General features: G+C 46.2%; 1 protein-coding gene across 1 annotated transcript in view; it reads right to left on the reverse strand.

The window, feature by feature from the left end:
* The window catches only part of AGPAT4 (1-acylglycerol-3-phosphate O-acyltransferase 4), a 75,356-nt gene extending 61,188 nt beyond the window's left edge, over nt 1-14,168 (reverse strand). Inside the window, exon 1 of the mRNA XM_075036086.1 lies at nt 14,021-14,168. The gene's annotated coding sequence lies outside the window, so the exon portion shown is untranslated. The remainder of the gene's footprint in view (nt 1-14,020) is intronic.
* Nucleotides 14,169-15,985: the final 1,817 nt, after the last annotated feature.

Consider the following 15,985-nt stretch of genomic DNA (forward strand, 5'->3'; position numbering starts at 1 on the left):
CTGTTTTCCCTACAAAATTTGCAACCCATACATTGTACACAGAGTGCTAGCTAAGTGTTCTGTTTCTCCGGCATAAGGTCATTCTTAGAAGACTTTTTTAATATGATACTTTTTGGACTGTTTTCATTACCCAAACTCCAAGAAGTGCAATTTATTCTTGGTACAAGCAACAAAAAAGTAGAAATTCATTTTCAGGAATCAATTCTGAGCTTATGAAAGAGGTCTAGAAGCTTGCTTTTTAAGAGTTCATAGGAACTTCTTCCGCTTGCTCTTTGTCTTACTAAAGTTCCTCATGGGTAACATCAACGTAACACCAGTTTAAGTGGTAAAGAATCAGGTCTTTAATTCTTAATCCATGATGCTGGTTTAATAAATTACACTGATTTCCTTATAGATAATGACTGAAAATTACAGCAATCTTTTGAAAACAAAAGGGCCAATCAATGCATTTTCTCAGAAGCTATTAAGATCGGAGAGCTGCCAAGAAACTCTCTTCTATCAAACACCCCTTAAAACGAATTAGGAGAAAACAGCCAGCCAGAGCATCAAAACCAGATAGGGACATTCTTTAATAACAATTTTCCTTTGGATATAGAACAAAAGACTCAAACCTCAAACATCTGTCTAGGGAGCAAGTCAACAAGCACCTATTCATGTGACTAAGAGATCATAGGATCAGATTTAAAAGCAAATTCCACAACTATTCATTCTACCTCTTTTCCTCCCCAAGTTTCATTCTTCAGCAAGATCCACTGTGTTTTCTACTTCAACTACTCTCAGCATTTCCTTCTGCTTAGAATAACTGACCAGGAGGACATAGAAGAAAAGGCAATGTTACACCAGTGATGTGCAAGGTGAACACCTCTCTTCTGGCAGAGGCTGTGGTCAATTAACAATGCTATTTCATACCTCAAAGTCTGTAAGAGTTTTGAGACTACAAATAGTGATCTTGTAAGAACGCAACTGTTTGCACTTTTACAGAAAGCACAAGAATGACGCAAACAATTCCCACCCACATTGTCCAAAGTTTATGTAGTAAACAGAGTCCTTGGAGTGTGGAAAGCAACATGGTACCTATCTGACAGCACCTGGACTAAGCTAATACTTTCCATACTTAGATGCAAGACAGCACTATACACGGTTATTTTCAGAACAGCATGTTTCAAGCCGATGCAAAGGTTTTCACTCATGTCTACTCTTTGATAAAGTCCTTAAATGCTCTGCTGCAAGTTAAGAACAACCAGGCATGGGATAATGATGCTGCCCATTCTTGCATTTTCTCATCTAAACCAGATCTTGGATGAGTTACAGAGACCAAGACTATGAAAATACGCTCAGGTCAGATTACAGCAGGTTCAGTAGTACCTCTAAGTGAATTTTAGTTGCCATCAGAACAGCACAGGTGGCAGCACTGAATTTCATATCAGAGTCCATTTTAACAATGCTTCTGTATATGAAATGTATATGCAAGGCATGTCACAGGAAGCCCTTGTGCTCTTCTCTTTCTATCAGTGAGCATCAGAAGTTAGCAAAAGTGAGGTTGTGTCCAGGGATGTATTTGCCTTCAAGGAGAATATATCGGTACATGCCACGCAAAAAAAAAACCAAAAAAAAACCAAACAAACAAAAAAAAGCCCCCCCCAAAACTCAGATCTGCACTGGAGCAGAGATTCTCCTGCAGCCCACAGTGAAGACCATGGTGAAGCAGGCTGTTCCCCTATAGCTCATGGACGATCCATTCAGGAGCAGGTTTTCGGGCAGGAGCTCCAGCCCATGGGGGACCCAGGCAGGAGCAGTCTGTTCCTGAAGGACAACACCCTGGGGGAAGGACCCCAGCAGGAGAAGGGGAACAGCACGAGGGAGAAGGATCAGCAGAGAGGAACTGTTATGGACTGACTGCAGCCCCTATTCCCCATTCCCCTGCACCACTGGGGGTCTGGCAAGGGGCAGGGGGGAGGTAGAAGAATCAGGAGTCAAGTTGAGCCTGGGAAGAAGAAAGGGCTAGGGGAGAACGTGGTTTTAGTTTTGTCCCTGTTTTTCACAGCCCCGCTCTGTTATCAGTTGGCAATAAATTAATCTTCCTGAAGTGGCGTCTGTTTTGCCCAAGATGGTAACTGGTGAGCCATCTCCCTGTCCTTATCTCAACGAGCTTTTTCATCTTAACCAGGTATCAGCTTAGGAACGCTATAGCCCTGATAGGATTAAATCTGGCCAGGGACATCAAAGGCAACAAGAAAAGCTTCTATAGATATGTTGGTGATAAAAGCAAGACCAGGGAAAAACATGGGCCCTCTCCGGAAGGAAACCGGAGACCTGGTTACCTGGGATGTGAAGGTAATCAACAACTTTTTTGCCGCAGCCTTCACCAGCAAGTGCTCCAGCCACACCGCCCAAGTCGCAGGAGGCAAAGGAAGGCACTGGGAGAATGAAAAACCACCCGCTGCAGGAGAAGATCAGGTTTGAGACCATCTAAGGAACCTGAAGGTGCACAAGTCCATGGGATCCGATGAGATGCATCCATGGGTCCTGAGGGAACTGGCTGATGAAGTGGCTAAGCCACTATCCATCATATTTGAGAAGTCCTGGCAGTCCAGGCAAGTTCCCACTGACTGGAAAAGGAGAAACATAACCCCATTTTTAAAAAGGGAAAAAAGGAAGACCCAGGGAACTACAGGCCAGTCAGTCTCGCCTCTGAGCCCACAAGATCATGGAGCAGATCCTCCTGGAAACTATGCTAAGGCACATGGAAAATAAGGTGGTGACTGGTGACAACCAAGATGGCTTCACTAAGGGCAATCATGCCTGACAAATTTGGTGGCCTTCTATGACAGGGTCATAGTGTTGGTGGGTAAGGGAAGAGCAACGGACGTCATCTACCTGGACTTGTGCAAAGCATTTGACACTGTCCCACACAACATCCTTGTCTCTAAATTGGGGAAATGTGGATTTGACAGACGGACCACTCAGTGGATAAGGAATTGGCTGGATGGTCACGCTTAGAGAGTTGCGGTCAACAGCTAGATGTCCAAGTGGAAACCAGTGGCGAGTGGTGTTCCTCAGGGGTTGGTACTGGGACCGGTGCTGTTAATATCTTTGTCAGTGATACGGACAGTGGGATTGAGTGCACCCTCAGCAAGTTTGCCAACAACACCAAGCTGTGTGGTGCAGTCAACACGCTGGAGGGAAGGGATGCCATCCAGAGGGACCTTGACAGGTGGCCCCATGAGAAACTCATGATGTTCAACAAGGCCAAGTGTAAGGTCCTGCACAAGGGTCGGGGTAATCTCAAGTATAAATACAGGCTAGGCAATGAGTGGATTGAGAGCAGCCCTGCAGAGAAGAACTCAGGGCTATTAGTGGATGAAAAACTGAATATGACCTGGCAATGTGCGCTCACAGCCAAGAAAGCCAATCACATCCTGGGCTGCATCAAAGAAGTGTGGCTAGCAGGTCGAGGGGGGTGACACTCCCCCTCTACTCTGCTCTCATGAGACCCCACCTGCAGTACTGCATTCAGCTCTTGGGGCCCCCAACATAAGAAGGACATGGACCTGTAGGAACAAGTCCAGAGGAGGGCCATGAAGATGATCAGAGGGATGGAGCACCTCTCCTATGAAGTCAGGCTGAAAGAGTTGGGGTTGTTCAGCCTGGAGAAGAGAAGGCTCCGGGGAGACCTTATAGCAGCCTTCCAGTACCTACAGGGGGCCTACAAGAAAGATGGGCAGGGACTCTTAATCAGGGAGTGCAGTGATAGGACAAGGAGTAACAGTTTTAAACTGAAAGAGGGTAGATTTAGATTAGATATTAGGAAAAAATTCTTTACTGTGAGGATGGTGAGGCACTGGAACAGGTTGCCCAGAGAAGCTGTGGATGCCCCATCCCTACAAGCGTTCAAGGCCAGGTTGGATAGGGCTTTGAGCAACCTGGTCTAGTGGAAGGTGTCCCTGTCCATGGCACGAGGGTTGGAACTAGATGATCTTTAAGGTCCCTTCCAACCCAAACCATTCTCATTCTATGATTTTTCTTCCCCTGTCCTGCTGAGGAAGGGGAGTGAGGGAGCAGTTTCATGTGCATGTGGCAGCCAGCCAAGGTCAACCCACCACACCTCCTCAGAAAAGTCCCAAATCAGGGAAGAATTTGAGCATACCTTAAGTCCTTCCCACAAAGTTAAGGGAACTTAAGAATGTTTTTAGGTTTTCCTGAGGAGTCATGCATTCCTGAACTGCATATTTTGTAACACACACCGCTACAAAGGAGAGATCAGTCAGTTTGGCTGAAGAATGAATACCATCTACCAGCAAGTTTTAGGATTTCTGATTTATAGACTTGCTATAAAACTGAATTTTATTTTCTATTAAGCACAGATATAATTAGTATGACAGAGTATAAACTGAAGAAATGGAAGCAACCCAGGAGTTTTTGAAATGGGTACCATATCATAATGCTTTCCACTTCCCCTTTTGTATTTTCTTCCTGCTGTGATCTAATGTAGAGCAAGACAGCTATGCAAACTCTGCATGCCTGTCAGGATGCAAGTTCTCTGTCTGTGTATGCATATTCTTCACTGGTAAAACGCACAGCATAGCTGCTGTTAGCCCTGACAGCCTTGATGCTTGTCCCCTTACCACGTAGAAAGGAAAGTGTTTATACAGCAAGGCAAGGGGGATGACAGCAGCCTGGGAGAGGCATGCATAGTCTAAGAAGGAGCAAGAAAGATGGGGAGCTGCTGCCCAAGTGCTGGTGAGAAGCAGTTCAGTCTTGCTCCTTCTTCCAGAAGCATGAAATATTCAGGGAGGAGGGAGCTGAACAAGCTGTAGCAAGCTGGGCTTAAACACAAGGCAATACAGAACTCCTCAGAGGTGCAGTGTTTAGGGACTGCAGGGCTTGATGCTGAGGGAGGAATTTGTTTGAAGAGGGTAAACCCCTTGAAGTTAAGCACTTCTGTTCCAAGCTCCTAGAGAGATCCTCAAAAAATATGTTGGGGTGAAGTACAGCAGTTATCTCGGGTGCAGAACATCAGGTTCACAAAAACAGCAGTGGAAGGCAAGTTGCTTCTTTCCAGCATGCCAAGTGTTGTTCTTCAACTGTTTCCCACCCAAGTTTCTGTATTTTAATACATTCATATATATATATATATATATATATATATATATATATATCTCCAAAGCACAATTATCTGCAATTTGCTTGGGAAAAATAAAAGAGCGAGGTGCATTAAGGTATTTAAGACCTGGAGGAGTCTATCAGAGTTCAGCCCCAGAGTTCAGTTCTGGGGACCAGAGTCCCTCTGTTTCCTCTTTTACTTTATCTTGGTCCATTAATATAACAAGTTACTTGCACTGTGAACAAGGGCAACATAACTAACACAAGTCAAATTTAGGGACTGAGCAAGGGAGCAGGACTAAACAGCAAACAAAAATTTACAAGAAAGTATACTGAGAATCTAAGCAGGATGTGGACTACGCTGTCACACAAATATAAGCAACCTGGACAGTTCCTCAAAAATAACTGGGGTGAACAACAGCAAAGAGTCTAGGACAAGCAACTGTATCATTTGCTCGTAGCCAACTTAATATTTGCTTTCATAGGCAACATCAAGTGCTTAGTCAAAGGTAACCAGGCCCACACGTTACTGTCATCTGGCACTCTCCTCTATAAAAAACAAACCTCTCCCCCAAATGAGTTTCTACAGAGTCACTTCATTGGACGATCTGGCTTGCTGCAAAAGTACAGGTGGCTTACCAAATAACAGAATCTGAATGTCTCCAACAAACTAAACCTTCTCAAATATACGTATGTACGTACATAAGTACGGACGCCTTTGTGTTTATGATAAATGAAATTGTATACAGAACAGTCATGGACCATCTGAGGCAACTGTACATTTGAGGTACAGAGATCAGAGCCTGCCTAGTTAAGCCATTGGTCCTCAATGCACAGCCTCTGAGAAATCTCTCAACGGTGAATTCCACACCATCACTCCTGTGCATGGGAAATTAACACACTAAAAACTACCTACAGAGGCAGCAAGGGCAGTACAGCAGGATGTTGCCACCTGCATCATGGCATTTCCCCAGCAAGAAGGGCACATGGGACAATGGTTGACCACCTCTGCACTAGGCATTTCAGGAACAGATCCAACACAGGAGTAGCTACTGAGTTCTCTAGTGGTTATTACAAAAACATTTCTTTTAGAAGAGCCCAAAGAAACAGGGGGAGGGAGGAAGGCAGACAAAGGATTATTCAGGAGCTGGTATAAAACCAGGGTTGCTTTTTTTTTTTTTTTTTTTAAATTGTGCTGGGAGTCCAAACATTCTCTTGATAAGAGATAAGCTTTGGAAAGGAGGTCTCTCCTATGAAGACTCATGGTTTATGCTTGCCAAACACTGATCACTCTCATCTTGTTTTAAAGAACTGTAAATTACATTCACAGCAATGCAAAGGGTCAGCACAAGGTACAGGAACTGCCTATACTCTCAACAGACAAAATACTTCCCCTGCATCCAAACCAGCTTTATATGCTAGACAACAAGGAAACATGGATCACACGTTTAGTTCAAAGCTCTAAATATTTTATCCTCCTATTCTTACCCACAATGAGTTAGTTACAAAGGTAGACTACAAAAGTATCACTGAACTCCAGTTCTGCAACAGACAGCTTTCCAGACCACTAACACACATAAGCAGATGTATCCAGGCAGAGAAGTTTCACATCCACTCAGCAGACTACGTAGCACAAGCAAGTCCATCTCTATATGCAGGATCAAACCCTTTATAGATAGGATTAGAAAACAGTGTGGATTTTTGTCAATTCTTTCCTGAATTTATCCATCCCCTCTCATATAAAAAGCTACAGCCATTTGGAAGACACTAGTGAAGTAAGCCTGCCAAGATCTGTCTTGCTGCCCCCACCTTGCACACAGGGACCTCAGAACAACACTCAGAGAGCTTGTGACAGTCACGTGGCAAATCCCTGGCAAAGCCAACTCCAGACCACAACCTGCCAGCTCCCCCTGCTCCAGCTCTCAACACAAAATGGTACTTTTCATCCTCCTTTATTTGCCTTCTTGCCCATGCTCAAGTTTCCCTTGCAGCACCTTCTGACAGGCCTCATATAGAGAGCAGAGAGGGAATGGACACATCCCACAAGGACCTTCAGTGGCAGCAGATGATGCAACAGGTATAAACATAGGAGATGGTTCAAACCAGGATGTATGTGCTGATCTAGCGAACTCTACTTTCTCTTCATTTCGCCATTTCTCAAGAAATGAAAACCAAGTATTCAGCAACTTGGATGGCTCTGGACTATAAACCAGAAGTTAAACTTTAGTACCAAGCCAACAGTATTATATCCATGTGCAGACAAACATACATCTCTCTCATTATTGCTATCTAAGAAGGAATTAAAGGCATTGCTAGATGCTTCAAGGACAACAATCAGAAGGTAAAAATCCTCCACACTGGGAAAAGGATCATTTTATTTCCTCAGTACACTCCCATAAAATGACTTCTTTATATTTTCTGGAATTGTGATTTACATTTTACTAGTTTTGGGCAGCCTCTTTAAGCCTTTTCCTAGAAGTCTAATTCCTAACTTGTGTGGCTTTGTTCTTTTGTTTAAGAAAGCCAGTAAATGCAACTAATGAATAATACAGAATTTGTGGCAGCAAAAACCTTAAAAAAAAAGATCTGGAAAGTGGCAGAGATAGGGCATAAATCACTGAGCTGAGAAAAACACCATGGTGGCAGTACCACTGGTTTACAAGTGTGATTTCCACCACCAAACTGTGGGCTGGTAACAAATATTCTGCTGTCCCCCCAAAACCAGTATAAATACTTCTAACATCGTCTCTCTCTCCGAGCAGCTGTATGGCCTGCTGGAGACAACCACGTTCTCCCGCTTGGCGGCTGTGAGTCCTGCTGACAACACTGCCACAGATGCAGCAGGTACATGGGACAGACTGCATCCTCCCTGCTTCCAGATCACAGGCATGTAAGGGAACAGCGCTGGCCTCATCTGTGAGGGGATCCAAAAGCTTCCAGTACAAATCACAAGATGTTGTTAACAGTGCTGGAAACAAAAAGTGCCATCCACCTGATTACAACTCCAAGTGAGCTGTTAGGTTTTTTGATCTTCTATGACAGTACACTGCCTCCTTCAGCTATGCCATTTGCATATTTTTAATTAATATGAAATAACATTCTTTAGTATGCTCTTTGAATACTAAGGAAATGTTAAACAGAAAAAGATTTACAAGATATTTTTTTTTAACCTCCAAGTATTAATTTTATTTGGCTGTATTCTATCATATGACACTGAAGAGTATTAAGTAGCTGAATTTCTCCTTTATGAAAATCACATCCCAAAACTGGAAATGACAATGCATTCACAAGATGTAGCCACACCAGAACAGGGATACACAGGATATTAATATTTATTTATTAAGTATTTTTTAATGCTTCTTTCTGTAGAAAATAGTTTAACTTAAGAATGAATGTGGCAAGGAAGCTTCCAGATTTATTATTCAAAGAAAACCAACTCCTGCCTTAAAGAGGTAACACCCAATACTTAGAAAAACATGTGTCTTACAGCTGAGATGTGGTTGGCATGGTTCCAAAAAATACGACGCTGGCTTCAGTGAGAGGCTCAGCTGACCCACACCCACACAGAAAACAATCAGACATCCAGATGTCAGGTAAAAATCCAAATAAACATTGTGACTGCTTTACCCACATTTCAGCAGTCCCATCCCACATCAGTTTTCACTCACCTCTGCCTCTAAAACACAAGTGTTCAGAACTGTTTTGCTACACCATGAACTCGGAATACTTTCAGCCACCTCATTCTCCCTGATCAGCAGTCCCCTAACAGCCTGATTTAATTTGAGAACTTCAGAGAATAAAAGCCTTTATCACAGGCACTGGATTTATCACATCCAATAATAAAGGGAGGTTTCATTTTGGACCTGATTCAAATCCTGTTGAAGCCAAAAGAAATCTCTCAACAAGCTTCAGTAGTCCTTGTTTGGAAAACATTATCCCTCAAAAACAGCCAAATGTGATATAACTAATCAATGAACTTGTATTCTCAGCACCTAAAGCCAGGGCTAGTCAAACCCACCTTAAACTGCCAGCAAAATCATTCAGAGATAGTGCTTGATCCTACAGCATTTACGTTACTGGATGGCAAATGTGCAGATGTTACAGTTCCTAAACATGCTGGTAAGAATCCAGTAGCATTTTTATAAATTTTGCAATAAATTAAGCATCAGGTACATCAACATCTACCTGGATTTTCTACAACATCTCTGCACAACTTCTGGTGCCTAAATTCTTTTAAAAGCCTGGCTTTGAGCATTTTCCTGCTAACTTCAAATAAATTCCAGACAGTTTTACGAGGCTTAAATTCAGAATGCAGCTTTTCTCCATCTCCATCTTGGGTGAAATGCAGTATTTATGCACGCTCTTAGAGGTACAGGCATAGGCATGTAAAAACCAGACAGTGACACACTGAAGGCTCAATAAACTTGGGAATAGCACATTCCTAGTTATCTTTCTGCTTAACTACAACCCTATCACGCCTATACCACTATTGGTCAACAGTAACAGTTAGTTTCTTTCAATTCCTTTGATCCTCTGGATATTTGTTTTACATTTGTTTCTTGTGGAAAGATAGCGGTACTGCTCCTGCCCACCATCTGCAGATTTGTCAACACTGATGTTACTGTATTGTTTTATGGTAATTTTCACTAATACCAGATCAAGGAGAAAAAAATAAATGTGTCTGTGCAAGTTTCAGCACTGTCTAAACATATCCTCAGAACCATAAAATAAACTAAAGCCTTGTTAACCCCTGACAAACCACCTGTGACTTGAAGAGGGAAAACCTCATTTATGATTCAAGTGAGGTGTGGGCTGCTGCAGACAGCATGCTTCCAGACCTTCCAGAATTGCCAAACCAGCATCTGTAGTAATGGTATTTTCCAAAGTGCTGAAAAAGATGGTAAGAAGAGGCAAACTCTGATGTGTGAAGACAGGGATAATACGGAGACAGGGGGAGAAGCAGTACACAGTTTAACTTTCACACAGTAGTTGTCACTTGAAATGGATTAAAAAAAATCATGTGCCATTTCTACACATAGACTTCCCCAAAATATGTTCTTTCCCTGTCTTTAACAGCAGGTTTTAAGACAGGTCTTCCCCTTTTTCTGATAGGTGAAAAAACTTGCATAATCTGCCAACTAAATCCACACAGGCAAACCTTTTCGTTCACCTGGATCCTGCTGGAAGAAAGTGATTGAAATTCAACTTTGTTAGATTAAAAGGAAATCTGGTGCATGTCAGATATTTTTCAGACATTAATAAACAGTCACACATGCACATGAAATCAGTGTGCTTGTCTCTGCCTGCAGCTTCTAACCTTCTGGCAAGTAAACCATCTTTCAGTGGCCTCTACCTCTGACTTCTTTCCAGCCTAGAACTGGTTAATTGTCTTTCCCTGTTCCTGTTATTTATGCTACAGCAGAAACCTCAAGCGAGGTCAGCCCTTCTGCAAGCAGCAGAAAATTACTTCAGTGTTAAGCTCTTTGTGGCAGAATATAACACGACAGACACAAGGGCTGAAGGTGAAAACGGAGGCATAGAAGCAAAAAGGCTTTAAGTTCAAAATGAAGAGCAGACCACTAGCAGTACCATAACCCAGCATCTCCCAGATATGGGCTCACTACAGTTGTTTGACTGCTCTGCCCAATACCTAACACATGGTTTATGTACCTTTTCAGGAAACCCATTACAGCCATCATCATAATCTCACATTATCAAAAAGGGGTCTTTACAGCATCTTCATCCTTGCCACAACACACAGTTATTCTCATTCATTTCCATTTCCTCTTTCCCTGGCTTTACCTTCACCCTACCACATCTCTAGTCCAACACATTGGAGGACAGGGGAAAAGTACGAAAACGAAGTGAGTCAGCAGTTTCTGAGCAGCACCGGAGCATTAGTCAGAGGTGATCAGGGTACTTGCCACACAGTCAGATATGAATGAGCTTAAGACCACCAAACAGCAGACTGGTGGGCAAACTTTCCCAAACGCCTGAAACTGAATCACTGGGGAAAGCCACCGCAGACAAAGCACTTGGGGAAAAAAACACGTAGTCAGCTGTCGCGTACCAGTACTGAAATGCAACAAAGCATACAGGGTACTGCTCTCAGTCACATTTCTAGTTTCCTTACAAAAAAGCCCACTGCATTCAGTACAGCTAAATCAAACACACCTGAGGAGACAGTTGCCTTGACTCATATAACATTTTCCCTAATGAGGGAGGCCCACAGCTGCAAAAGCGTTTGCTGACTAAAGCACATGCATAGTGCACATAGTGCATTGTTGCCCTCTTGTTCATCTGCTCCCTTATCAAGACATACATGGTAGTGATGCAACTAATTAGGGAAGTGTTCTACATCAGGCACTGGACGTTCCGCTTTTTAAAATTTAAGACCAAATTACTAATACAAGTTCTAAGGGCCACAAGTGCATGTTTGGAACACAAGAATAGTCTCTTGCTAACCTCAGAAAGGCTGTGACAGTGTCTTCCTGCGTTGAAGAGGTTTCAAGGGGCATTAATTCCCAGTCTTCATCTTCCAGCAATAAAATCAGGGTATACAACAAAAACTAATAAACCACCTCTTTTCAGCAGGGCAGAGCACAGTCATGGGATTCTCATCCATCACCTGCAAGAGAACCCTTCTCCCACAGAGCTCTTCTCTGTTATGGTACAGTAAGTACATTAAACTCTAAACCATGTACAACAGTCACTCCAGGAACGCATGCCTCGTTCCAGAGAGACAACAAACACTGCTTCAGCACCTCTAGATTTAGGCTGGACAGAGCAAGACTTAATGAAAAAACAACCTCCCCAGCAAACTGACACCTACCAAGTTTTAAGAAACACAGTTAATTACCGTGCTCTGGGCACAGCATTCTCTGTTCTGTGACTCTGGGCAAGCGCTGACCTCTCTGCGGCTTCTCCACTCTTAAAATACAATACAGCTTCTTGTGAAGCACTTACTAAAATCTGTTATTTAAGCGCTTGCCAACAACACAACACAACTTTGCTTAAGAGCAACATTTATCCATCAGCAGTTTACAACATTTTCTCTGCTCATTGCAGGCTTTCTGATATATTCTTCCACGAGTCCTGTCCCTCTGTCCTCCACAAAACATGGTTGAAGTTTCATTTTTAGATACAGCTTATTCAGGCATTGTTAGGCAAAACATTAATAGGAAAGAGCAAAGCTATGCATAATATTTACACTAATTCCTAAAATGAATCAAAATGTATTTTAACCCATAGCATTTATAAAAACACAGCATTAGATCAGATACCAACAACTAGAGAAAGCTGCTGGTCAGTAAATGACAACAAACACTTACAGCCCATCAAATATTCTAGTGATCCACGCAGTCTTTATATAGAGGTAGTCCTGGCATCCTATAAACAGACATTTGTATGTCTACAGTAATCTTATCATTTACCTGAGAAATTAGAGAAGAAAGAAAGCTGCAAATTTCAGCTTAAGTTGTTCCACAATAGTTTCTCTGCTCCACCAGCTTTTAATTCTTTTGCAACTCACCCTCAGGGTGAAGTGATTATCAGTACAAGCTGAGGCTACAATCGCCTAGTACAACTTCCTGGGCTGGATGCATCACTGCTTTTAAAGAAATGCTTGGGGGATTTTATTTTTTTTTTTTTGGAAAGTTTCTTGCATCCTTCCACCTCTTATAAAGTATTTTCGGCTTTCATGTAGCAGCAAGGTTTCTCTCTCCCACACAAGCGCCTGCATAAGATACATGATTCTTAGATGTTTGCACGTGGCCTTGAAATACTTAGAACTCTTAGAAATGCGTAACAAAGACCAGAAGTCTCCGTGTGACATCATTGTTCAGACAGACTCTTTTCTTGGTTGTCTTTTCAGCCATACGAGCAAATGGTCACTTGTTGAAATAAATGCTAGAGAGGATTACTTCCTAGCTAAACAATACCCCCCTTGGAGTTCTCCCTGCACCACACGCTATCAGTCGACACGCCTTAAGTCAGTTTGTGGCCATTATTTAATTCGGCTTAAATATCTTGATGAAGAAACACAGACAGATGAAAGGCAGAGCTCCTACAACACGTGAACACATCACCAGGGAGGCAGGCTCCCCCCCTCCTCCGCCTAACCACCCCTCACGGACTTCTAGGCACCACGGAAAAAGAAAACAACCCAGCCACCACAACCTGTGCCTGGGCACCCGCACCTCCCCTCCGGCACCCCCGGCCAGCGGGGCACCCTACGCCCCTCTCGCTATGCAGAAGCGCCTTCGGGGAGGAGGCAGCAAACAGGCGATCGCACCCGCCCGTTTCCACAGCAACCGCCCTACCCGCCCCCCGCCGACACCGCCAGCCCCGCCGCTGCGAGAAGGGAAGACCGAAAGGAAAGTGGAAGGGGCCGCCGCCGCCACCGACCGACCGACCGGCCGCCCGCCCCGCCCCGGCCCAGCCGGCAGCGCCCCGCGCCCGCCGGCGGAGGAGGAGGCGGCGGGGCGGGGGGGGGGGCCCAGCGGGGCAAGGCCGCCGCAGCTCTGCCGTTTCCACGGAAACCCCGGCGCGGGCCGCGCTCGCCACACAAAGGGGGCCCGCGGGCGGCAGGAAAATTCTCGGCGACCGCGGCAGAAACGGCGCGACGGGACCGGGCGGCGGCGGCAAGGGGGGGGGGGGAGAGACCCGGCCCGGCGGCGAATAAATCAGGGAACTTCTGTCCGCAGCCCGCCTCCCGCCCCGCCTCGCCTCGCCTCGCTCGCACACCCCGCCGGCGGCTGCCGGCCCCTCGCCTCGCCGCTATAGCACGCCGGGGGGGCGACGGTTGTGTTGGGGTTTTTTGGTTTTTTGTTTTTTCCCAAATGGGGCAGCACGCCGGCTGGAGAAGGGCGGCCGTACACCTGAGGAGCTCGCCGGTCGCCAGGGGAAGAGCACGTACCTGGCGCCGCCGGGCCTTGGCATGCGCGCCGCGCTGAGGCGCCGGGAGCGGGCGGGCGGCGGGGCGGCTGCCGAGCCGCACCAACTGCCACTAGTTTGCACGCGCCGGGAGGCGGCCGGGTCGGGCGGGGCCGCCAGGCTCCACCCGCCGGGCGGCTCCGGGAAGAACAGGGCGCCCCTCGCCTTCCCTCCCCGCCGCCGCCATGTCACTTCCTCCCGGGGCGGCGGGAAGGGGCGACCCCTCCCCGCGCCGGCTTCGCCTGCCCCTCGGGGCGCCGCCCGACGGAGGCCGGAGCGGAGCGGGAGGGCGCCGCTCCGCTGCTGAGGAGCGCGGGGCAGGGAAGGGCGGCCGGCTCTGAGGAGGGAGTGGGAGCCGGGAGAAGCGGCGGCCCGGGGAAAAGGGCGCAGGGCAGCCCCCGTCCTCTGAGGGCCGCCGGCGTCTGGGCTGGCTGCTCATCATCCCTCGCGGGGGCAAACGTGAGGTAAAGACGGAGGGGGCAGGCTGGGCTGTGCCCGCACGGAGGCCGTCCTGGAGGGCAGGCTGCAAGCTGTTGCCGGGGTGAAGGGCACCTGTGAGTATCCACCACTTCCAAGTTGAAATTGGGGAACGGAATACCAGCTCCGCGGCCTGGGTGCTGTGGAGAAGAATAAATGCGGATGGCAGTCATCCAAGCAGCGAGTACCCTGACGCACAATATTCACTGCCTGTGAAAACGCAAACATTTGCTGTCAGGCTCTGTCTGTGGAGTGAAAAGCAGCTTCCCTGAATAAAGAATAGCAAGAACTGAGTCTATTAAACACCCAAAGCCTTGGAAGGTGATAATGCCCGGGATGACGTACCACGGGGACAGCGCTGTCAGCTCCGTGGGGTGCATGGTTGCACAGGGTCTGGAGGGGTCCTGAGGCTGGGGTCTGGCAGGGGGCAGCTGGGATGAACTGGCTGGAGCAGAGCCCAGTTACAGTCCGGGTCTGTAACAGCCACATAGCCTCACTGCTGACCCTCAATGTAAATTTTTATTTTTCAAAAGTACTTGAAGCAAACACTGAACTGTTGAAGTTGTACTGTGCATTAAGCAGGGGCCAAAGGAGGATATATACGCAAGACTTCCCAGACTAGCCACTGGAGGACATCCTCTAGGGAGCAAGAGGGAAGTGTCCTGACTAAAATACCACATTTAGGAAGGACAAGAAGCTACAACTCTCTCAGGGAGCAGCAAGAGCAAGACTGCTGCTCAAAGGACGACAAGCCTGGAGCTAAGGCTAACCACAGCACTGGCATTATCCTCACTAGCCAGAGCACTGCCTCACAATACCTGAGCAGAGCAGTCACAGCACAGTGCAGGGTCCATTGAATCCACCATGAATCAGGTGCAGAGTTTGGACGGGGGAATCTAGTCAGGAGAAGCAAGAGGTAGGACCACAGCTGGAAACAGGGCTACAACATGGATCCATCCAGGAAACAAGGCAGGAGACCAAACTGAAAACACACCCACCCACTAAACAGCCCAGGTAGGGACTGAATACCCAGACCTGGGCTTAAATGGAGCCCTGGTCCACGGGAAGAGTGTGTGGGTGGAGGTCCCAGGTGAGGCTGGTCAGGGCCATTAAGGCCCTGTTAGATTCCTACTGGTGGGGGGGGTGGGTGTACTGTTCGGGAAGTCAAGATTTGGCAACCTTCCTCCTATTTGGTCACGAAGGAGTTGAATCCAGCTCACTGACATCCTCAGGCCAGTGGTCTAACTGCTGAACTCTTACATGGAGAGAGATTGGTAAAGGTTATTTGTCCAGCCATACGTTAAAAGACTGAATCCTGTGGCTGCATTTTTAAAAAGGGACACTTCCAGGCAGAGGGAGAAGACTTAAAATCCCTGAATGAGATACTTAATTCTGGAGGGCAGCTGTGTTTGTGGCACAGCCATGTCCTAAGCATCCCATACTGGCTACTTTAAGCAACTTCATATACTAC

Source organism: Buteo buteo, chromosome 9 (genome assembly GCF_964188355.1).
Source record: "Buteo buteo chromosome 9, bButBut1.hap1.1, whole genome shotgun sequence".
Lineage (NCBI taxonomy): Eukaryota > Metazoa > Chordata > Aves > Accipitriformes > Accipitridae > Buteo > Buteo buteo.